This window comes from Adiantum capillus-veneris, chromosome 21 (assembly GCF_014529385.1).
Source record: "Adiantum capillus-veneris isolate H3 chromosome 21, ASM1452938v2, whole genome shotgun sequence".
Lineage (NCBI taxonomy): Eukaryota > Viridiplantae > Streptophyta > Polypodiopsida > Polypodiales > Pteridaceae > Adiantum > Adiantum capillus-veneris.
In genome coordinates this window covers 122027245-122053352 of record NC_140951.1, presented here as the reverse complement: position 1 = coordinate 122053352, position 26108 = coordinate 122027245, and positions in this window count along the sequence as shown.

Below are 26108 nucleotides of genomic sequence, written 5' to 3'. Positions count from 1 at the left end.
TTTAGCTCCCGTATCTAATAAGGCATTGTATAGTACTTTCCCATAGGGGCTACTTAGCTCAATTGGGTATCATAGGGGTGGCTCAGATTCTAATGAGTCATCATCTGTGTCCTCGAAAAATGCTTGTGTGATTCCCAGATTAGCCTCTCGTTGGCGTCTAAGACGTTGTTGTCATTCTCGAGCCTCAACTCTTGCTTGGATTTTTTTAAGCTCTGCTTGTTCCTTGGCAGCCTTCTTTTGATGGATGGCTTGCAACTCTTCTTGGCTTAGAGGATCATAATATCTTTTGAATTTACTCCCATTAAGGAATCCAATGGTTTCAACTCCATCTAGAGTCTCCACACGAATGGTACCTTGCGGGGTAATTTCACACACTCGATATGGTCCCTTACCAACGTATTTCAATTTCTTCTTTTCATTACGTACCCTGTACATAAGAACTTTATCACCAACCTTGATGTCTTTATCCTTTAAATGGCTATCAAACCACTTCTTTCTCCTATCCTTCTCCACTAGAGCATTTCTCACAGCTAATTGCCTCTCTTCATCTAGCCTTTCCAGGATATATAATCGCTCAACTAAGGGATTACCATCCCAACCTTCTTGAGAAGCTACTCGAAGACTAGGAATGACAGACTCCCATGGCATAACTGCTTCTTGGCCATACACCATCTTAAACGGTGTGCAATTAATAGCAACTTTATACGCAGTACGATAAGCCCATAAAGCTGATGTAAGCTTTAGGTCCCAATCAGTGCGATGAGCCTCAACTATCTTTGTCAAAATGGAGATGAGAGTTTTGTTGGTACTCTCAGCTTGGCCATTTGCTTGGGGATAATAGGGTGTAGACTTGTGGTGAGATATCATGAAGTTTGATGTGAGTTCTTTTATTACTTCATTTATAAAATGAGTTCCATTGTCACTCACAAGTTCAAAGGGGCATCCAAAACGTGTGATAATGTTCTCAAAGAGGAACTTAGCTGTTGAAGAAGACGCGCACACACACACACACACACACACACACACATACACACACACACAGAAGGAGGTGAAGAAGACGAAGATGGAGATGGAGATGGAGCAAGAGCACTCTTCTATTGCACAAATGAGAGAATAAGTGAATTTTAGGTTTAGTTGGCTTTTATATGAGCTCACCCCATTCACACTTGGGCGCCCATGCTTAGCCAACTAATCCCTTGAATGTCCCAGTTAGAGTGCGCCTCTCATCGGAGATCACTCTTACCCTTTTCCTATTGGACCGACAAGCCCGGTACCTGACTCTACCAAATAAATAATACAATGTCCACCGTAGGTTACAACGTCCGTCTCGTAGGTGATAGGGTGTCCGTGAGCCGTGAGGGTTAACAGCATCTGTTATTGGTACCTGAAAGTCTTCTTCTTGTCCCAGCTCTTCTATCGGCTGTGTTTCCATCTTAGCAAAAGAGACTAAGGGAATTTCAATGCTTGGTTGCTTAGATGTACCTGATTCTTCCTGTGTCGTTTGTTGTCCATCTCGCATCAGCTGATTAACTCTCTTGAGCTCTGCTATCTCCTTGAGTAGTTGTTCCTCTCTTTGTACCCGCATCAATGCAAGGTCTCGTGGTTGTGACTGCTCTAGCTTTAGCTCTAGCTTGAGATATTTATTCTTCTTTTCTAGTGCTTTATATACTTCGTCTGTAGCTTGGATCGAAACTGCGGGATTTCCTCTTATTTGTCACAAGAAGGTTGCATGATCATTGATCCTTTGCTCTAAGTATTGAAGTGAAGCATTTGCTACGTCGAGTTGCACTTAGATCTTTTGAACTCACAGAGTTGTAGTTAAGAGTTCATCGGTAACCTCTGTCAGTTGTTTGTCTTTTGTTTTACAGGCATCTGTTAACTTTGTGAGAAGTTCACCTAGCTCTTCCATTTCTTTTTGCTACTTCTCTTTTGTTGGCTGGTGTTATTCAGCTTCAGCTCTCAGCTCTTGGATTTGTCTTTGCAGGTCCGTGATGACATTCATTTATCCTCGAGCTCTCCTTGGAGAGCATCGATAACTATCTCTAGCTCTCTAGCCTTAGCATTGTGGCTAAGTGCGTCTATTCGCATTTTCTATGTCATTTCCTGCATCTACTATGTCATTTCCTGCATCCTCGAGCTCTCCTTGGAGAGCGTCGATAACTATCTCTGGCTCTCTAGCCTTAGCATTGTGGCTAAGTGCGGCTATTCGCATTTTTTATGTCATTTCCTGCATCTACTTGGCATATTTGTTTACTTGTAGAATAACCTCATCATTTGTCTGCCAATCTTCATGATATGTCAGCTGCCAAGATTTTTCAGCACTCACTGTGTATGGCTTGTTGGGTGGGGATGTGGTTGCTTTGGCTGCTTTGTCTTCTTGAGGCTTTGTGGATGCCTCGGCTGTTTCCTCTTAGGTGGTTGTAGACGGTGTGGTTTTTGTTTCTTGTGCTTTTGGTTGCTCAAAACTAGCAGTCTTTTGTGGTTCAGGATTTGCTGCCCTTTGCAGTTCACGCTCCTTTTCCTTGGTTTGCTCTCCCTCAGTGGGTCTAAGTGTTGGTGAAGGTGGAGGGCTTGGCATGGGGTGGTCTTGTTGTTCCATAGTAGGTGAGGTAGTTTTAGGAGACATCTCTTCTTGATCGTGCTATGTCTCTCCTTGTTCTGCTGCCTCTACCTATTCTGTATATGATGAGGTAGGTTTGGGAGACATCTCACCCTATTCGTGCTGGCTTTTACTTTGTTGGGCCTCTTCAGGTTGTCTTTGCTGCTCCGCACATCTTCCCTTGCTTTTCTTTCTGCTTTTTGAGATTCTTTTTTCTTTAGGGATTCTGCTTCCTTGTACATGCATTCAAGAGAATCCTTGGGATCTTCTGGTTCTCTCCTGGCAGGATTCTTGGTTTGGGGGCCTTTTATATCTCCTAGAACCAACCGTGTTGGGTCCTCACCTGCAGCTTGGTAGCTTCTTTCGTAGGTCTCTTTTTCCCTTTCAAACCTCGCCTTATTTTGTTGAGTTTCTTCCTGATGTGCAGCCACTTCCTTCTTCTTCATCTCCTCTCTTCTAGCTCTTCTTTCCTCGTTGTCTGAGCTTTTGCTGCTATGTGCTTTGTGTGAGCTTTCTGCAGACTCGTCAAATTTGTAAACTCTTTTTGTCGACCTTCTGGTTCTTGGAGATGGTTGTGCTGACACAATCCATGTGTTTTGATTTGGGGCAGGCATCAAATTGTCTGCCATGCCGATAGCATGGTATGCTATTCTTGTTAGTATCTCATGTGCACCCAGATACGTGATCTTACCCTTTTTCTTGCTACCTTTTAGCATGGATAGCACATACTACGCGTGATTGATGTGTTGCCTGGTTGTCAACTTCGACACTTGTGCAAATGTAGTCACAAATGCATGATTAGGTGTTGTGTATCTTGGCGGTCTCTTTGCTAGAAAGTGGAAGTGCTGATGATATAACCGTGTGGGTTCTTCCACTTACTTGTGGATGAGATCAGCAAAGGTTGTCGCAGCAGTCTCCTTGGTGAAAGTGTCTGCTAGTTTTCTATCTATGGCCCTCATTGTCATCCCCTCTATTGGCAACTTGAGAGCCTCGGCCACAATTTCCTTCGGTACCACCACTTCTACCTTCTTCCCTTGTTGGTCAATTATTTGGGCTGATCCATCTTCCTTGATTGTAGACAAGAGCTCATAGGCTTTCTGGAAGTCTACACCACATGGTTCTTGATCGTAGAATTCTCTGAGTCCGAGCCTTCTGTTAGCTTTCTTTTGTGTTGGGCTTTGCTGCGACATCATAGATTTCTTTTGGCAACAGCTGCAGCTCAACCTGGTGTCCTTCCTCCCTTTTAAACCTGCGTGTGAAAACTATGGTGTTGTTTTCTTCAAGGTGTTCTCTGGGTAGATATGTTGCCTTGGCTGTTTTTACTGAACTAGGGTCCAGTTGGTAGGGTGTCAGCTCTTGTAGCTTCTCTTTTTGAGAGACCCTCTTCTTGGCCTTTTCCGCAGCTTGCATGGCTCGTGTTAATTGAAAAGAGTGCCAAAGTTAGAAAATTTTTGCAACTTCACTCTGAAATGCACTTCAGTGTGAATTGCTGACAAATTGAGTCCAATTTGCTCCAAATTAATTTTTGAACATGCATAGATGCATAAAAACATGTTTTACATGTTTTTATGCATTTAGCAAAAAATTTCAGCAAAAGTAGATAATCATGATTATTATAATTTATGAATTTTTTCAACTTTTTGCAATTTTGGCATCATAGGCTTAAAATATATATCAAATAGATACTCTGGGTGAAATATGGGCACATTTGAGTGCACAGAGTAAAAATGGTGCCAGATTTAGGCTTTCAGTCTCTGAAACAGTAGATATAAAGGAATTTTGATATTTTGAGCTCCCAATTTGTTCAAACTTGGACAGTGGGCTTAGGACATCATGTGCTTTGGTCCCATGAAGTCAAAGTTGCAATTTTCCCCCATCATGGCCAAAAAGTAAATAATCGTGATTATTAACTTTTTCATCAAAATGGACATTTTTTGAAGCAACTTGGTTCTAGGCATGATGTAGACTCTGTGTATAAGATTTGAGGTGATTTGGATCAAAAAATGTGACAAATAACTCAAAAATTGGTTTGAAAGACTTCTTTGCATTTTTTGTCAATTTTCCAAGTTATCATTAATCTATTTGGCTCATACTTGAAATGTGGCATGTAATAGGTGTGTACAAATGATAGGTGATGTGAAGGTACCATTTTCAAGCCAAAAAATTGCAAAAGTAAATAATCACAATTATTTACAGCAGTCAACTTTTTTTGCAAAACTTGACAAATTTTTACATAAACATTCAATACACCTAAAACAAGTCCTAAATTGAATTTGGTAAAGTTTTGTCTTTTCGGCATCACTTCGTGCTTTGTCGACTCTGAATTCACCGATTTGTGTGACTATGGACTTGTCCGTTACATGGTTCTGAAGCAACTCATCCATTTTTGGTCCATTTGGAGTCATTTTGACTTTGTATGTCAAATTTGACGCTTTGTAGCCTTCGAGCGGTTTTCTGCTTTCCGAGGACTTGCCTTGATTGAGTTTATGAAACCAACCATATACATTGTATATAGACCCAGTCTATATGCTGTTTGTGGAGCATTTGTCAAAAACCTAGCTTTTCTACTTGGGACCTCACTCGATCCCTGTTGAATGGTCAACTGTTGATATACAAGTGTTCTATAATATTGGGGCATGCTACAGTTCAAGTCTCGTCTGATTTGGTTGAGTTGATAGGCTGCTATGGTCAGTTGTTGGTCGTAGGACTTCGTGCACTGCTCAGATTATAGGGTTTTTTCTTGGGGTTTAGACTAGCTATCGGCCATACAGAATGGATCATTGATAAGTATAGAACTTACCCCTCGTGTTTTGTGTGAGACGGCGCTGAAAACAGGCCACTGTGGACTCCAGAAAATGCGCACGAAGAAGGTTGAAAAGCTCTCTCTCCAAAGGTGACAAGTGGAAATGAGGTGATTTTAGACTACCGTGGATATTTATACTCGGACTTCCCGAACCATTTTTTCCCAAACTCCCTTGTTAGTCCTACTAGGCCGTGAAATCTATGTTAGACCCAAAAATTTCTACAACCGGATTCCTGTAGCTCATTCTGCAAGAATTCTGCAAAAGTAGGTCTTGGCCGCCTAATTTAGGCTTTTCGCTTTCATCTACCGATTTGATTGAAATTTTTTGTGTATGTCCGCCTTGTCCTTTTGATCATCAGTGTATCTTCAATTTTTTCATCTGAGCTCATTTTCTATTTATTATTAATTTTTGACCTGTTTATTGAAAAAATCAAAGAAAATAACAAAATGCGCTAGAAAAGCAAAGTAAAAAACCAATAATTAAGAAAATCCATCAAAAAATACCACTTTATTGTTTTTTGTTGGATTTCTTTATTTTTAAGTTCCAATATGAAGAAAAATGATGAATAATAACCAAAAAAGATTATTTTTTGATGATTTTTTGGTAGTATACATACTATTTACACTCATCGGGGAGATATTATCAGTTAAATTTTCCCTGTTGATGATTTATAAGGGCATTATTAGGTAATTTTGCAAAAAATCACACGTTAATATTAACTTATTTCTCTCTCTTCAAACATTGCCCTTAATTACTTAGTTCCCTTCCACCCCTCATAGATGGCGTACATCGGGATGACTGTGTGCATGGGTTGAACACTTGTGTCTATGCATAGCCGTAGTTGGCTCTACCATGCTTTGAAGATCAATACAACTCAAACCATTATGATGTGCAAGAGTTTGCTCTTGAGTAATAAACTCAAGGGTTTCTGATGTCGAGGTTTTTTTTTTATGTCTTCCAAAGAGAAAATCTTGTAGCTTGTGTGCTCTTTGCTTGATTGTACCATCAAGATTCTTTGGCATACTGATTTCATGAGCTTCTGGTACCAATATTGGTTATTGCCGAGCTTTTACGCGCCATTGATATCTTGGTGTGTCTTGGTCAAAATGGTGTGGTTAAGTTTTATGAGACTTAACTCTCCATTGCTTGATTGGTTTGACAGTTTACGGAGAAGATAAATGCTCATTTTTCTTCCAAATCCATTTCGTGTTAGATTCCCTTTTCAAAGATGTTTTTCTTTGTGTTTTGAACCTTGGAACCATCTTTGGTACTGTGGATGATGTTTTGGACACGCAAATTTGATTCGGATTGTCCTTAAGCTGTGCTTTTGGTACCCAAATTTTCCTAACTCCTTGCATGCCACTTGTAGCATTTTCTTGTTGATAGGATTGAGAAGATTAATTGCTTTGTGGTTTGCTCTGCTGGTAACCTCCTTTCCATTCCTCCTTGCTTGGTGCAATTGGAACAATGAGTTGTCCGCCTTTAGGTGATAGTTTGAGTTGGTTGGTATCCCAATCTGGTATTGCCTTGTACGTCGGCATCCATGAGATTCCAAGAATCATTGTTTCGTTCATGTGTTCATGTGGCAAGCATACAAACTGATGAGGGCATGAAAATCCATGTACTGTCACATTTAAGTTGACTACTCCCAATGTTGGTGTTGGGTTCTTGTTGCATCCTTTAATCGTCGCTATTCCAGCTATCAAAGACTGACTTGTTGCTTTTTGCTACGTGGAATAACTGACAGCATTTACTCCAGCTCCTGTATCAAACAATGCATTTTTGCTATGATTGTTCAATTGTACTTTGATGCGAAGGTCCATTCCATCTAACCATTCATCATCTGTTGACACTGCATCTTTCTGCAATTCCCATTGTCGGTCATATGGTTTCAAAGTGTTGATGAGAATAGGTATTTATTGATTCTTGAGAGCAGCTTTCCTTTTGAGTACTCAAAGTTGAGCTTCTTCTTGCGCTTCATCAATAATTTGATGTCATTTTATCTTTTGTTGTTTGGTTGCATGCATTCTTTCTAGCAATTCATTGGTTAGTGGAAAATTGTACTACTTTAAACAACATCCACCACTAATCCAACTAGCCATTGGTTCACCATCTAGGGTGGACAACTTAACAGCTCCACTTGGAGATACATCTTCAATGACAAACGGTCTGTTTTCCTTTTTCTTAAACTTGGGAATGTGTTGCTTAAGAAAATAGATTAAAACTAAGTCCCCTTTTTTGAAGATTTTTGTAATTAGATGTGAATCAAAAAATTATTTTTGTTTCCGCTTTTGTGCATAGATGTGAGCTATAGCAGTTAGCCTTTGCTCATCAAGCTTTTCTAAATCTTCAAGTCTCCCTGACAATTCATGTCAAGTCCACTCAAAATCCTTAGCTACCCTTAGTGTCGGCATTAGAAATTCTATTTGCAGTATGGCATCAAGACTATAAACAAGGTTAAAGGGTGTAGCATTTAAAGTTGTTTTGAATGAAACTCGATAAGCCCATAGAGCAGCATGGAGATTCATTTCCCAATCTGTCCTTCATGAACTAACCACTTTTGTCAATACCGAGCTAAGAAATTTATTTGTATGCTCAAGTTGTCCATTTGATTGTGGGTGATAGGGAGATGATTGTTATGGATGACCATAAATTCATTAAGCAAATACTCAATTACCTCATTCAGGAAATGAGTTTCCCTATCACTGTTAATTTTTATTGGTAGTCCATATCTTGTGAACACATACTCATATAAGAATTCGGCTGTGGTTATGGCATCAATCTTTTGATTTGCTTTAGCCTCGGCCCACTTGGTCAAATAGTCTATAGCTACAATGATATATTGAGCTTGGGTTCTATAAGCAGGTGGTTGTATTGGCCCAACAAAATCTATACCCCATTTTTCAAAAGCTCTAGCCTCCATCATTGGTCTTAAGGGCATGCTATCTACACGGGTTGGTATTTTAGCTCATTGACATGCATCGCAACTTCAAACATATTCTCTGGTGTCCACAAAACGTGTTGGCCACCATATGCCTGCCATTAAGATTGCTCTTGCGGTGGTCTTATTAGAAAAGTGACCTCCAGTTAATCCAACATGTGCTTGTTCTATAATAGGAATGTATTCGCTTTCATTTGCACAAAGACGCAAGTGTTGATCCTTACCTCTCCAATACAATTGGTTTCCAATAAGAGGGTAGTCTTTTGCTTCAAATTCAATTGCTCTTTGACGGCGTTTACTTATATCCTCAGGAAATGTTTAGCTTGATAAGTAAGTAACTAGATAGTTACTCCATTTAGGAACAGTCGACATTTGAAATAATGTTACATGAGGTATGGGTGCTTGTTTTTGACATTGAGGACAATCTTTCACAAAATAATGAACATCCCTCCTCATAGTTGGCCAAAATACTCCAAGTCTCAAGATCCTTTGCATACTTTGGTCTTCCGCAAAGTGAAGTCATACTATGATAATATGTGCTTGACTTAGGCATTGTGTTTTCTCCTTGGGATTAATGCATAAAAGCAATATTCCATCTCGATTTCTTTTGGATAACCTTCCAGCTAGTAGAATCCACTTGAGCTATGGTCATCAATGATACTATGTTTTCCGACCATCGAGGTATCATTTCCATGGAGAACAAATATGCATCAAGTAGATCATCATCTACTCCCTTGGGTGGTTCTCCTGAAACAATCCTTGACAAATGATCCACTCTTTGATGAGTGGTGCCCTTTTTCACAACTACAGTGAAATCAAATTCCAAACGAATGATGAACCATCTCACTATTCGTCCTATGTTGCATGGCTTGTTGACCAAGTACAATAAGGGTTGGTGGTCCACAAAGAACATAAATTTGTTTGCTAATAGGTAAAGTCTATACTTTTTCACGGCATAGATCATTCCTAGTCCTTCCCTTTCGGTGGTTGTATAGTTTTTCTCTGCCATATTCAAATGTCGGCCAGCATAAGAAATAGGAGAATCGATTCTTCCGTCTCTTGGTTGAGCTAGTATACACCCGATGGCAAAATTGGAAGCATCTACATGTATGTGTAATATCTTATTCCATTCTGGTACTTTCAATATTAGAGCTGAAGTGAGTTTGCTTAAGCTTCATGAAGGATTCTTCACACTCATCAATCCATTCAAAGTGTGTAATCAAGTTGTACATGGGTTTTACAATTATAGCATACATGTAAATGAATCATCTATAATATCCACAATGTCCCATGAAGGCTTGAACCCCCTTGATTGTTGCCGATCTAGGCAAATCAGCAATAACATGAATTTTATCCACATCAGTAGCTATGCCATTTTTAGACACTATATGTCCAAGATTTTTTCCTTGTCTACCCATAAATGTGCACTTTTCAAGATTTAGGCAAATCCTATAAAGTCTACATTTTTTTAATACCTTTTTGAGGTTTTAAAATGATCAGCCCGGATTGATGAATGTACACATAGATCATCCATATATACTTCTAAGAAATTCCAAAGATATTCTTTAAAAGCATGGATCATCAATCTTTGAAAAGTGGCAGGAGCATTACTTAACCCAAAAGGCATAACCCGATAGGCAAAAATACCCCATTTAGTTGCAAAGGCAGTTTTATGTTGATCTTTGGGGTCAACCAAGATTGTATCCCAAAAATCCATCTAAAAAGTTATAAACGTCTTTTCTTGCAACTCGTTCTAAAACATGCTCGGTGATTGGAAGAGGAAAGTTGTCTCTTATGGTAGCTAAATTCACTTTCTTGAGATTGACACACACTCGTAATTTTCCATTTTTCTTGGGTACTACCACAATTTTCATAAATAAATTTAGCTTCCTTTAGCTTTTCAATCTCTTCTTTGATCTTTCTGGCAAATGTCTCATTATATGTGTATGGCCTCTGTCTACTTGGTTTTGCATCATCTCTCATGAGTATGGTATGTTGACAGATTTCTGGATCAACGCCCTTGAGATCCTTATAAGACCAAGCAAAGATATCTCGGTATTCTTTCAGTAGGCTTAACAAAAGCTCTTCTTCTTCTTCCGTTAGGTTGACATTTGCAATGTAGGCAGGTCTAGGCTCTTCTCTTGGTTCGCTCAAATCTATCTTTTTTGCATTTTCAGGTTCTTCGTAGAACTCGCCGTGTTTTCGTAGTTCCCTGACAGGTTGTTCGACTATGATTTTTCGGTCTTGGAGAGTGAACTTCTTGTAATGGGATGGAACACTCATATGATATCTTTACCTTCCCCCTCAGTGGTTTCCATTTAGTTGTATATATCTCCTTTAGAGCTTTTTTCAACTCTTGATATTTCTTTCTTTGTTCCACTCATGTCATTGTTGTATTCTTGTTCTGATGTTTAGGTTTTGCTTGAGTTTCCTTTCTCGTTTTTCTCGATGTTTTCAATATTTCATGTTCTTTGTTTAAAGGATATCTACCAGTGATTTTATCCTTGACGCAATCATGTGCATCTATCTACATTAGGAATTGTGTTCTACTGGAGACTGATGGCATAGGTTTAGCTTTCATGTTTCTGGTGTCTCTTTTTCATCTAGACCATTTTTACCTTCTCGGTTTTTGGTTTGAAAAGTCAAAAAACTTTTCCTCCCCTCCTTTCATGAGTAGCTTAGCTCTCACATGTTGTTTTTCTGACCCCGAATCATCTGAGGTAGCTGAATGTTCTTTTAACTCATCTTTTGCATCATAGTAGAGGTCTGAAAAGACTTGTTGAGCTTTTATTAAGTCCTTGGGTTTGTGAGTTTTGTCTTCAATGTGAAGGATTGAAATCATTTGTATGGGAATAATGTCATAGCCATCCTCATTGCAAAATTGAGTAGGCATAGACATATTTACACATAAATCCATTGTTGCTAAAATTTCAGTCCACTCAAATGTCTCAAACAAATGCTCTGGAAAGGGTTCAGGTACATAGGCTTCATCTATGCAATCCCTTTCTAAAATACATTCTTCTCCTTTTAAGCCAAAGTTTTTTGAGGCTCCGCACATCCAAATAGGAGTGTCCTTATTCAACCACGATGGAAGCTTAGTTTCAGCCGAAGAGACTGTGTCAAATTCTTGTATAGGCATTTTCATGACATCTCTATAAGTGTGATCTTTTAGATTAAGCCTTGTTATTGATCCCACTTGTTTCAAGTACAAATAATTGTTTCCCCAATCCCGGATGAGTTGTACTTGCCGCATGAAAGGTCTTCCCAATATGAATTTATAATTGAGTTTCTTTCCAAAGTCTACTATGGCAAAAGTGTGTTGATATTTAATCCCACAGGAATTAACTATCACTTTTTCAAGCAATCCTAATGGTCTTTCGATATGTCCATCAGCCAATTGCAATTTCATTTGAGTTTGTCTAATGGCTGGTTGTCCCCAGGATTCCCATACGGCTTTTGTGGCTATGGCTATGCCTGCCTCACTATCCAGTATTTCCATGGTTTTTATATTATTATATCTCATCTCACTGAAAGGGTTGTGTTTCCTTCTTCCCCTTCGTGTTATTCTCCGAATTTGTTCATTGGAATAGATCGAATCTCTTTGGTATCCAATTCATGTTTCAATTTTTCCAATTTTTTTGCGATTAGCTTAGCCCTGTTATCCCCACCTTCTCTAGAGTTTTCTGTAGATCATTCCATAGGTATGGTCTGATTTTTAACAGTTCTCCTAAAGTAAGAGTGCATTGAATGGGTATAGACATGATTGAATGGATGTTGTCTACCTCTAGAGTTTGTTCCGCTCTTTTTATATGAGTGGTTTTACACACTATGGATTCATCTTCGTTATCTCCCAAGTAAGAGGGTAATGTTGTCAAGGTCAATGGCTTAGACGTTCCTGAAGCTTCAGATCCACAATCCCCATACAAGGAGTGTACATCCATGTCCATATCAGGAGGTAGATTGTCTAACCAAACTTCCTCTACAGGAGCTGACTCCAGAGTTAGGCTCACATCATTAATCTCTCTAAATTTTTCCCATAAGTGTCCTGGTCAGTCTTCTTCTACGAATGGAATTCCATCTAAGACATCTTCGCTATCCGGCACTATAAGTTCTGGCTCTTTTGTTTCAAGGTGGGATACTATCACCACTTTGGGATTTTCTTTCCTAGTTCCTACCACAAGCTCCTCAGGTTTTGCCATACTTTCGAGCTTGGGTTTTTGTTTTTCTAGCATCTCTTGCGTGATTCTTACCAAATTTTGATAAGCTTCAAGCTTAGCTGCTTCCATGTCTGGATAAAGAAAGTTTTTTCATTTGTTTTTCATGTTTTGGCTTGCTTTAAGTCCTGCTTGGTAAGCTTCCAAGGCTGCATTAATTGGCTCAAAAAAAATTTCTACCAAAATTGATCCTCCAGATTTCACGGTGGTTTCTTTGATTTTGCTTCCAGTTTCTTTCACCTTTTCCTGTAATAGCTTCTTTGCTTTTTCCTCGATTGCAGTCCGTTGTTTTTGTTTTCTCATCTCATACCTTTTGTTTCTACTTCTCTTGGTCTTTTGAGAGGAAATTTTTGTATTCTTCGAATCATCAGAGGAGTTATGTTTCTTTTTCTTAGCCTGGGATCTGGTGATTACCTTGATTGGAACAATCGGTTCCCTCTTAGATGAGCTACTAGGTATCACTTGGACTATGTTCACTACTGTTTTTCCCTTGTTCAAAGGATTTTTAGGACAATCTTCAAGGAAATGTCCTCCCTTTTTGCAACATTGTATACAATAAGCTTCAGCTGGCTTGAGGTTTTTGTGAGGCTCTGGACATTGATTTTTCCAATGATCATCTGCACCACAGTTATTACAGTTTCCAGTTCTTGGCTTAACCATGGGTCTCACCATAGGAGGTCTAACACCTTGATTAGCTACATAGTACATTGGTGCAAGCTCTAGTGTAGTATAAGTCACAGGTTCTTCCATTGGTGGTGGATGTGGATTATACCAATCTCCTTCTACCATTACTGTAGATGGACTAGACTCAACATAGGGTGTAACAGACACTGTGCTTGTTCCTCTATGACTCCTTCTGCATCCATTTACTTTACAGGCACTCCATTATGTCCCGGATATGGAGGTTATTGACCCAACACACGCTGAGGTATTTTCATACCCATTGGTGGTCTTCGAGCTGGGGCCATATTAGGCTGATATCTGTACATGGGTTGCCCTTGTGGTCTCGTAGGCACATATTGAACATTCCCATCATACTTTGGTCGGTAATAGCACTCATTGGTCTCATGGTTGGTCCATTTACCCTCGATTGCACACCATTTTTACGACCTAATTGGTTGTCCCTATTGAGGTATCCCTTGCCCTGGTCCTCTCATAGGTGCTTTTTGCATGTTATTCATCATGTCATTCATCCTTTTGAGCATGTCTTCTATGGCTAAAAGCGGTGCTGTAGCAGGCGTTCCCACTTGTGCTAGTTTGGTGGATATTGTTTTCTCGCTTTGGTTATCCTTAGGGACATCTTCTTCGTTGAAAATATCACAATTGTCTCCTAAGTCAATAGCATCTGACACACACTCTTCTAGGGTTGTATGCTTCTTGCTATACAGTATAGCAGGAAGTTCTTTGGCCTCTAGAAACAATGACACTAGTTGTTCTTCTGCAGGTATCTCTAGCTCTGGGCATCTTGCAATGTATTGCTTCATTCTAGATGCACAATCCCTAACAGACTCACCATGTTTCTGTTTGAAGCTATATATTTGAGCTACCGTATTATGTTTGATCCCCTTTTTGGAACATGCAGCTACAAATCCTTGAGCTAATGTATTTAAGTCCATGATTGACCTTGGTGGAATGTTTTGGAACCATGTCAATGCTTTTCCTTCTAATGTCATTCAAAATCCCTCGAATTGAGTATGGAAATCAAATATACGTTTTGCTCTTAGCACTTGTTTAAAGCTTGCTAAGTGGTCGTATGGGTCCCCAGATCCACTTTATTTTTTGATCCATTTCTATGAAAATTAGCTGGTTTGACACGTCTATTTCGTTCAACTCCCCATTTCCTGGCAGGTTGTCCTGTTCCGAGTCCTTCAAACCAGTCTGTTGGAAATAGTGACTCATGTAGCCCTGGATTGGCTTTAGTGTCACCCGGTTTTCTTCGTGAGGAGGTGATTTATGGTTTCTTTACATTACTCTCAAAAGATCTCTCGCGGTGTTCATCTCTTGGAATAGTTTATGGTCCTTGGCTCAATATCCAATCCCTTATGGAGTACCCTTGGTAGTTGGTTATTTCCACCTCCTCAAGAGTCATCATAACATAGTTATTGTTATAACAATCCCTAAACAGGTAGGTTGGTAGATCTGTTGAACCCTTTTCCTTGATTTTGTAGATATAAATGATCTTTATGGGCGTTAGCTATCCTGATTTGGCATGAGAAGTCCATAAAAGATCTTTTACATTTCTATCCTCCCAACAATAGACTCCGATACTAGGATTATCCGTACTAAGCCGTTTCAAAAGCTTCAAATCAACCTGATCGTATCCCTCAAATTCTAAAGTTGGTGGTCCTTCTTCTGCTGCCATATCTAGAATTATGGTATTTACTTCTAACCCCCATTCGTCTATCATGTCAGGGTTTTCAACTTGTAAATACTGAGTTCCGTTTCTACCCATGTATATTTTTCCTTGTTTGTTTGCTCTGATTTTCTGTTCAAACTCTATGCCATGGTCATCAATGCGAATAGCATACTCTTCATTAGGATCCAGGTAAACCTGAGCTCCATAACGATTAGTCTTATACAAAGAGAGTATATGCTTATAACGCACTATCGTTCCGGTTTTTGAGTCAATCGAATAGGAAGACATTTCATATGTTCAATCTGAAAAAGTGTCTGAGACTTCTTCAAGGATAGTGTGCAAGGGATTGCTTTGATTCACACATTCTTCAGTGGATACTCTACTAGCGGTCTCTCCAAATATGCCTTGATTAGCTAGTATACGACCATATCTAAGGTTCATATAGACTCGTGAAGCCCTGGATAGAGTACTTATCGTCGGATTGACTTGTTGTCAACTTCTTTCACTTGACTTGATCGCAACTTCGTCAAGCTTTCAATTCCTTGTCTGCAACCTGATTTCTGTATCAATTTTAATCAAGTTAGCTATTCTTTCACAAAGACTATACAATTCTTGCTAACTATTGTGACTGGTCTTTGTGTATCTCTTCAAACTGAGCTGAGTGAGTCAGTAGTTGAGACTTTCAGATTCTACTTTTGCAAAAAGCCAAACGACTAATCTGCAACCTGGAAACTGAGTGAACATGTACCAATTTGGATCCAATTGAATCCAAAATTGCTCAGTGGCCTTGTATTATGTTGGTCTAATATTGGACAAGTTCAAAAGTCAAAAATGGTATCTCTGTGTAGCAGTAGTAAATAATCGCGATTATTCACTTTTCTCAATTTTTTACACTTTTTGGCTTGATTTGCCAAGCATGCAACTTGTTAAGGTCTCTGGACAATTTTCACCAAGTTTGAACAGAATTTGTTCAAGTTATCAACTGTTTCGTGTCCACAAACTTGGTTTTCAAGAATCTGGCTTAAGTGTAACTTTTGGGATCCAAATTTTACCAAAATTGATTTGTGTGGTCTACTTGATATGCTTGACCTTGTGGTATACTCAAACGCGCCAGATTATCAATTCTTGAAGCAGATGTAAATAATTGTAATTATTTACTCTATGTATTTTTGTGCACTTTTTTGCAACAATCTTGGTACAGATTTATTAAGTATCTCAACCTAAGCTCCCTAGCCAAGTTTCATCAAGTTTGGATAAGTTTTGTTCAAATTGTCATCAGTTTTGTATCCGCAGATTGACTTTGCAAATTTGGCCACAATTCTCAATCCAATGATCCAAATCTCACCAAATTTGATTTGTGGACATATTATAATATGCTAAAGCCAGTGGTATGCTGACTTGGTCAAAAAAGTTGAAAAATGGTACAGATATAAATAATCACGATTATTTACTTCTAGTAAATTTTTGCATCTGTCAACTAAGCATATACACATGTTTATCACATCAATATAAGCTTATGAATCAAATTTCATTGAGTTTGAACAAAATTTTCTCAATTTACACTCAAGTTCTTGAAAGTCAAGACAGAATTTAGTTTTTACCCAGTTTTTGGTCAGTTTGGTGATCCAAATTCTACGGGCCTTTACAAAAGTTGTTTGCACACATGGGTAGAGTCTGTGGTATCAACCTTGGTCACTTTTGAGCCAAAAGTAAATAATCGTGATTATTTACTTTAGGCCCAAAATGAACACTTTTTTGAACTTTTTCACTGGACAGTCTTTTCATGAGCTATTTTAAGCCTGTGAATCAAGTCAAAACTTAATTTGGCCTAAAATGTCAATAAAAAGTAAATATCTGAGTTTTTGCAAACTCTTGAAATTTTTACCTCAACGTGTCCTTAGCTTATCCAACTGTTCATACAACTTTTAAAGCATACTCTCCAGTCGGATTGAGTGGTTGACAGTCTTCTGGTGCTATTTCTAGCCGTAGTCCTGAAATTCTATAACTTCAACATAATAACTCACAATTGATTCTTTCGGAGAGAGCAATGTTCTAAAATCCACCTCGGGTTCTACTTACCCTACTCCTAGATTCTATTGCAATGGAGTTGTGAAAAGTGTCCACAAACACTCATTTTCTTGTTTTTTATGGTTTCTTGAGCATTGATCTTAATACTTGTCTTGTCCATCAATCATTCTCAAAATCTTAATCTAATTCTACAATCCTACAGTTCTAAAGGTACTTAGCAAGTATGATTACTTCCAAGCTACCTCTACACAGCAAAAGAAGACAATCTTAAGCTATGTGGTTTTAAAAAGAAAGTTTTTACTCTAGGAGATCCTAGAGGAAGTTAAAGGATAACTTCACAAGACGCTCATGTTTTTTCCTAGTATAGGTCTCTTCGATCCCCGACAATGGCTCCAAAATGTGGTACGGGTGTCTAACCTCACTCCTATCTTGCATACATAGCAAGAACCACGAATAAATTGTCGATCCATGGGATGAAACTGATTCGACTAGTGCATAGAGGCTATAAGAGGTTATCAATCTCTTGGAAAACAGCAAACAACTCGCATCTAACTCAAGCTACACTCAAATGACTAAAATCATCAAAAGCCAATCGCTAATTGACAAACAAATCACATCCGTTACAGCATCAAATGACATCCAAACATAACAAAACTTCTAAGACATGTTTATAAGACCTAAGCACACATGCTTATGGTCTCAAATCCCACTTTAGGTCAAGTGCAAAAATCACAAATGTTAACAACTGTGGATTTTTGACTAATCGTTTTCGACCCAGATACATCTAAATGCTTAGCAATGATGTCCCAATACCCCGCCTATACTTAGTTTTTTATTTTGAAGTGTAAATTCCTACTTATGATGAAATTAGGTTGCGGATTGGCGATGCCAAAAGTTACAAAATACCGTGAATTGCTTACATCAATGTGTAGAGCTCTTACCTGCGGTGTAACGCAACAGACGCGACTGCAATGTGACAACCGGGGAGGGAGTAGGAAGCGCGAGAAAGAGAGAAGTGAGCACCGTTAGCTCACACTATGTATTTCATTATCCAAAACTTATAAAAAAACTTACAAAAATTGGCTTTTATACCTTAACCAAGGTTTTTGGTGGTCAAAACTAATAATCTGAGAGCTCTAACTAAAGATAGTTTGATACAATCTGGAAGCTTGTAGCCCTAGGTCATCAATTACAAAGTTTATCCGGAAAATAGAAGTTACAATATTCCCGATTTATCAAAATAATATTTTACAATGAGAGCTCCGAAAAATGTGATCCAAGTTAGCTTATTGCTAATAGAGAGAGAGCGGCAACGGTCTATGGGATAAGAGAATTGTGGATTGTATATGAGTGTTGATTTCAATAGGGTTTGTGCATTTGATGGTGTGCATCGGAGTGTGTATTTGTTGGGAAATGTGCCATTTCAAAGGTGTTTTTGAGAGTATTGGGGTGTTGTGAATGTCATAGGCTATAGAGAGGCATTTGTTTGTGTGTTGGGTGTATTCCTCCTTTCCCCTCTCCAATGGCATACATGGGTATATAAGCTTAATTTTAAGTCCAAAGTGTCAATATGCTTCCAATGATTTTTGTTGTTGATTGAAAATGTATCTGGTTTTACTATGGGTACTCTCCAATTTGATCAAGGGGGGCAATATATGTCATAAGAATTGGATGGATTTATGGTTGGTCATGGGATAAAACACAAATGTACAATGTCTTATACACCTCAACAAAATGGTGTTGGTAAGAGGAAAAATAGGTCACTTATACAAATGGCATGATGCATGGTCGAAAGCAAAGCTTTGGTACATGATTTCTGGCTAGAGGCTATCATGGGTGTTGCCTACATACTTAAGAGGTGTCCCACCAAATTTTTGCAGTCTATGACTCCATATGAGGTATGGCATGATAAGGAGCCATCTATTGGTCACTTATGTGTTTCTCATTTCTTGGCTTATGCTCTACTACTGTAACAACAACGCAAGAGACTAGATGATAAGACTATCAAATGCATCTTTGCTGGTTACAGTGCTAAGAGTAAGGGTTACAAGTTATATCATCCATAGTCAAAACATCTTGACTTCTTGAGATATCATTTTATGGAAGATATTGTTTAAGTCTTGTGTCAATGTACTAAAGAGAGCAATGTAAGCTCACATGACATTTTAGATACCTTGTTGCCTCTTTTCAATGGTGATAATATAAATGTAAGTCCAAATAAAATAAATTTAGCCTACACAAGTTTTAAGTGATTTCACAAATCATCCTATTTTTTATGCAGATATAAATGATGCACTTCATGAGGATAGGGATGAAAATGAAGAAGCTAGAGGTATGCCAAAATGGGTGATGTGTACTTTGCATGATAGTTAATTGCATGTACCTTTCTATAGTCAAATTCATTTGGGTTCTCATCATGCTTCTTGAGCATCAAATTGTTATGCTTTGGCTGTGTCAAGTATGTGTGACAAGGATGAACCCGTTATGTTTGATGAAGCACAAAATTAAAAGAATTAAATGGCTTCTATGCAAGATGAATACCATGCATTTATGAAGAACAATACTTGCTCTTTATGTGACTTGCCTCTTGGCAATAAGACCATTGGTACAAAGTGGGTTTATAAGCTAAACGTAAGTCGGATGGCAATATTGACCGCTACAAGGCAAGGCTTGTTGCAAAAGGTTATGCTAAGAAAAGGGACATTGATTATAATTAAAAAATTGCTCCCATTTGTTGTATACCTACTATTCACTTTATTTTTGCATTAGCAACTTATTTTGGATAGGATGTACATCACTTGGACATTAAAAGTGCTTTCTTAAATGGTGGCTTATTTGAGGAAGTGTAGGTAATGCATACTCGTGGTTTTGTTAAGAAAGGACAAGAAAATGGAAAACCTCCAACAATCCTACAGAAGAGGTGGGGGAGTGTAAGATGAAATAGGGTGAAGGTTTCAAGAAGGAACTGGGAGACCTAGATAATTCTACGCGATGGCGAAGAGGTAGTAGGTTGTTGTGTTGTGCGCGTTAGCGAAGGGGTGCATGGCTACCTTGTACTATTGCTCTAGGTGTTACGGAACTCATGGTCAACATTCGAAAGCTTGAAATCAGCAGCATTGTAAGACTCGGCCAGGGGTGCTTCCCCAGTGCCTTAAGCGTCCCCGCCTCCCCTCCTGCCCACCTGCATACGCCATTGGCGGTATTCGCACAGCTCCATCGGGTACCCCTCTCGCAGGCTGAAAGCGCGATTATTGTCTTTGTGATTATTGTCTAAGCACCCCTTTGTGTTAATAATCGCTTTTGTGTATGCTGCCTTCGCGATTATTAGCTTTAGTAAGTGATTTTTGAGCCTACTTAATAATTGAATGTGCATATAGCTTAGTTGAGCCTCTACTTTTCTCGCTAGGCTTTTCACCACCACCTAGTGGGGAGTGTAAGCGAATATTATCCTTTATTGAGAACTCCCTTTTGGGAGGGGAGTTTAATGCTCTCTCTTTTTGTGTGCCACTTGGTAATGGAACCTGACGTGTTAGTCGCAGGCGAAGATAGTGTAAAATTTTCACAGATGTTCGCGGCGGGTAAATTATCCGAAATGGAGTTAGTAGTGCCGATGGATGAAGGCGATGGCTCGGTTTTGAAACCGTTACATGATGCTGAAATGTCGAGCCCCAATTCGCCGAAGACTTCAACAATGAAAGATGACAAAATTGTACCGGGTGGAAAAGCGCCTTCTGAGGAACCAAGAGAGAAAATGGTCTCAACTCAAGGGTTCAAATTCGAGGTTAAACCCCTCAAAGACGGGGCTCCTCAGGGTCCCATCTGTACGAACGTAAATAAGGCATCAAGTGCATCTGCAGTTTGCAGGCGAGGCATCTCATTTTCTAGCATACTCAAGGGGCCTAACTCCAAGGATTGTGGAAAAGACTCAGCAGAAGGATTGTCGAGTGAAGGAGATATCAAAAAACTGCAGAATACAAGAGCTAGACTTCAGCAAGAGCTTAAGGAAGTCAACAAAATTATTGAATCCGGCCCGAACAGCAACAAAACAACTACCTCCCAAACAGATTACAGTGGGCTGGTGGAAGACAGGTTGGCAAATCTGGTCTTTTTCGCTTTAAAAAATTATTTGCCCCAACAGGTGGAGGTTGCCGAGGCTATTACTATAGCGATACCACCAACAATTATCAAAAAACAGTTAGCCAAGCAAGCTAATCTAATGCTTGTATTTGGGTTCAGTGGAAGAATCCCAAACAGATTTGAGATGATTCAATGGCTTCAAGTCCCTCAGATTCTTGGCCATGGAGGAGCAGTTGAAAGTATTTTTTACCTAGCTAAAGGATTCTATTTAGTGAGATTCAAAGAGGCCTCCAATGTGGAAAAGATCCTTGACAAAGGACCCCTAGTCTTTAATAGGACCACGGTTTGTGTGGTGCCTTGGGAGCCAATTTTCGACTCAGCTGAATCTTTACAAGGGTTTCATCCGGTCTGGGTTGAGCTTGTGGGTCTGCCTAGTTGGTTGTGGGAAAATCTCAGGATGCTTGCTAGCCAATTGGGCACTCCCTTGTTTATACCTAGCAAGAGAGGGTTTGGCAGAACCTCAAACAGGGTTTGTATAGGTTGGGATGTGTCTAAAACGCCACCTAAGAGCATGGTTATCAATGTCGGAGCAGGGCTAGTTACTATTCCGCTAAACTTTGGAACATACTTTGGGGCATGTTTTGAATGCAACAACTTTGGACGCTTTGCCAAGGACTACCCCTTGAATTCTAATGATATTGCAGCTTCGGCAGCACAGGCCCCCAGTAAAATGGATTCCTCGATGGAAGAGCTGGAGAAGCAAGGAGGCAGTAACGAAGGGGTAAATGCAGAGAAGGATAAAGGAGGTATGGTATGTGACAAAATGGACATTAAGATGCAGGACAAGCCTGTGGAGGAATTGATTCCCATACAACAAACTTCTGAAGGTGCAGGCAATAATAATAGGATCAACACTCCTGCTGCTACCCCCAAATTTATGACAGTGACAATGGTGACGGCTGTCCAAGTCCCTGGTCTAAAAAGAGCCAGAACGGTGAAGGCAGTGGCAAGAGATTCCAAAGTGCTTCAAGTCGTGAGAACACTTGAGGTCTACTTCATCCTCCACCCCTTTGAAAGGAGGGGAGTTCATTGTCCCACTGCACAATCCATTTGCAGTACTGCAAGAAAAGAAATCCCCTGACTTGGAACCCCTGGATTCTCATGTGACCAAGGGGGGGGGGGGGGGGGGGGATGATTCGGATGTTGAAGAATTTGTTCCTCTATCCCAATGAACACCTCATTAACGATGGAGTCTCTCACTATCCAATCTTGGAGCGTAAAGGGGTTGAAAACCCGTAAGAAGAGTACCCTTTTCTGGGAGGAAGTAAAAAAGGAGAAGACAGTCAACTGTTGGGCCATCCAAGAACACCACTTAGATGCCCATAGCAAGAGAAAGTAGGTGCTAGGAAAGAAACTGGTATTCTATGGAGAAGGAAGTAACGGTTTCAGTGGCGTCCTCAGCATTGCGGACAGAGTATTGGAGCCAAAGTTGGTTCTTAACCACCCATCTGGCAGAATCTTGGGGATTAGAATTAGATGGGAAGGGCATCCCTTCACCGTTGTGAATGTGTACGGCCCTTGCAATGCAAAAGAAAGAGCTAAAATATGGATGCGTCTTAGAGATACTCCTATTGAAGGTGACTGGTTGTTGGTTGGCGACTTCAATATGGTAGAAAAGAGCATATTGGTGGAGATGAAGGTAGTCCCAACAAAAAGCCTTTCGGATCACATTCCTCTGCACATACATTTTAAGAAGAATAAAGGGGAGGAGGAGACCCCAAGAGGTGAGAAAAAATTGTTAGTAATAGGGGCACACCTATTCAAAGACCCTCTTTTTCAGGAATCTAACCAAGAAAGCACTCGGTAAGCTCAAAAAAGATATCGACCTCAACAAACACAATGCGTGGGACCTGTTTGCTCGGAGCATCCAGAAAGCAATCAAAACCTCGGGCCCCCGGTTCAAGAAAGCTAGGGAAGTACACCTTCTGCATCTTACAGCAGAGGTCCAGTTGCTTATCTCCATAAAAGCCAATGGGCATGCTACTAAGGAGGAGCACAAACGATGGCTCGAAGCCAAATCTAACCTTGCTAATGAGCAATTAGAAGATATCAGAAAGGCAAGGCTTCTCTCGAGGGAGATTTTCCTTCAACATGAAGCCTCCAATCAAACGTAGTTTTTTTAGGGCTTTAAAAATCAAGAAGAGCTGGGGCCACATCCGCTCGCTCTATGATGAGAAAGGGACAGCAGTTCATAACCAGGATGAGATGACTGGCATGATGTTGAGCTATCTTAGTCAAATCATTGGACGGCCAGAGATCCAATTCCAAGAAGTGGAAGAAGCTAGAGGGACCTTACTGCAGAGTGTCAAGAAGGAAATTCCCCGCTCAGAAGGTAATTGCTTGGAACGGGCATTCTCCGAAGACGAATGTTCACTAGCATTGCAAGCCCTTGGCAAGGAAAAGTCCCCTAGTTGAGATGGGATGACGGTGGAATTCTATAGAGAATTTTGGGATGATCTCAAGGCCCCAATCACAAGATTGGCCAATAAAGCCATGGTCGAAGGGTCGTTGGAGGTAAGTGTAAAGAGAGGGCTTATCAAACCCATCCCAAAACAAATCTGTTGTTCTCAACTGAAACATTGGCGCCCTATAACGATGATGTCGGTGGCCTACAAAATTATAGCTAAATCAGTAGCCCTCAGACTAGCCCGCATGATTAACCAAGATCATCTCTCCCCATCAACATGGGTTCATAAAAGTAAGGTCCATTTACGATAACATCTTGCCAACAATGGTGGGCATCGAATACGCAACTGTCACAAAGCAGGAGTGCATTCTGTTGCAGCTGGACGTGGGCAAGGCTTATGACAGAATAACATGGACATATATAGAAGCCGTCATGGAAGCTCTGAGCTTTGGGCCTTGCCTATGTCGGTTGGTACTCATACTGGGGGCTGGAAGCCAGTCAGAGCTCCTATTCAACGATAGAATTGTGGGCTCTTTTGAGGTCAAAAGGTCTATTAAGCAGGGATGCCCTCTGGCCCCCCTACTTTTCGCCATAGGATCACATCCTTTAATCACGACGCTCGAAGCTAGTGCGGAACGAGGGGAGTTGCAAGGCCGTACTTTGCCAAGAAATAGCCAACTCCTAGCAAACTTTTTGCAGACAATTCTCTCTTCTTCTTGAAGGCGTGCCCCCAGGTCATCAGAAAAGCTCTAGAGATTATACAAATATTCTCAATAGCTTCGTGGTCCCAGTGCAATATAGAGAAGTCAAGGCTAATCTCCTTATCAAAAAATGACTCATTTGACCTTTCTGTCTGGTCGGGGGAGATTGTCACAAAAGGGAATATATTCAGACATCTGGGAGCCCCTTGGGGGTGGACGTGACTCACAAGCAAAGATTTGAGTGGGTGCTTGAAAAAATCAAAACAAAAATGAGTAGGTGGGAGTATGCTCTTCTCCCATTCCCAAGTCGGATAAAAGTGATGAATGCCTTTATGATTCCTCACATTGCCTTCACTAGCCCACTTCTCAAGATGGCTAAGTATCACTGGAAAGAGTTCTTAAAACCAGTAAAAAGGTTTTTATGGAAAAACAACACAAAATCCTCCAGGCCATGGCAATGGGCCGGGTGGGAATCAGTTGCTCAACCGGTGAATCAAGGAGGGCTCGAAATTCTCAACCCTGTGGTCCATGCAGAAGCTTGTTGCGCCAAGTTTGTTGTTTCCCTAGCTAAACAGGATCAAGTTTGGGCACTCATGGTCAGTGATATGATAGAAGAAGCTAGACTTGGCTCGGATGGTGGAAAGTGGAGAGGGGTGGAGGTTCATGACAAATTGTTAGCCCCAGAGTGGTCTACCTTAAGACTGGGGGGCAGCTCAAGAGAATTGATAAGAAAATGCAAGAGAGCAGCAGGAGTCTTAAAGTGGGGGGAAGAAGTCAGATACTTCAAGAACTCCATTTTGCATTGGTCCCCCTGGCTGTCCAAAGTTGTAGATCTGCCACAAACTCCCTATTGAATTGAGACAGCTAGGAAACTGAATATTAAGGGTCTGAAGCAACTTGGGCACTTCTAGGACAGTGGCAACAAGAGTTTGGAAAACCATTGACCTTCTGGTTACCCAGTACCAACTCAATAGCTTGGAGGTCTTGCTTGTCCACAAAGTGATGAAGGAGCTTGACAATTTAGTGATGCTAATCTGTGATTGGGTGTTTGACTGGAATGCTTGGAAATGGCCTGGAAGGAGTCTCTTAGAAAAACCCCATCCTAAAAGCATTTATCAATCAATGATGCATAAGAAGAATTGGTCTAGTCCCCTAAACAAGCTATGGAAAAAGCAATGGCCGGACGAAAGGTGGGAGCAAGTAATGGAGGACATATGGAAGCCAAAGGTTCCGCAACACATGAAGGTCTTTCTATGGAAGGTAATTTGGGGTGCTCTACCGACGAGGGTGAAGATCTAGGAGAGAGGGATTGGGTCAGAGATCGACACTTGGGGTGCCAAAGGTTCCGCAACACATGAAGGTCTTTCTATGGAAGGTAATTTGGGGTGCTCTACCGACGAGGGTGAAGATCTAGGAGAGAGGGATTGGGTCAGCAGATCGACACTTGGGGTGCAGGATGGATAGAGAAGATCTAGCCCACCTATTCATGGACTGCCCAACTATTAAAGCCCTCGCAGGGAAAATATGCAAGTGAGTCCAAAGAACATGGAAAATTAGTTTTTCCAAGACTGACCTATTCCTTGGAGGCAAGAATTCAAGAATTCATGCCCTCCTCGTCAGCACTCAAATCGTAAGATACTTCTTCTTACATAATGTATGGCAGACAAGGAACCGCCGTGTGTTTGAAGGAGTTTCGGAGGTGGCAAGCTTCGCAGAAATTACTCAAGAAAGCAAAGTGCTAATATGGACGCTCGGGCGCAAGCAACAGTCGGAGGATTGGTCTAGGACTACTTGTGCCTTGTTGTCAGCAAATGGAATGCCTAGGACGGGGGAAAATATTGGCCATCGGTAAATAAAAGATCTCAAAAGGACAACTTTATGGACCCTGTGTATCGCGGAGGAGGAGGCGGGTTGGTGGGGG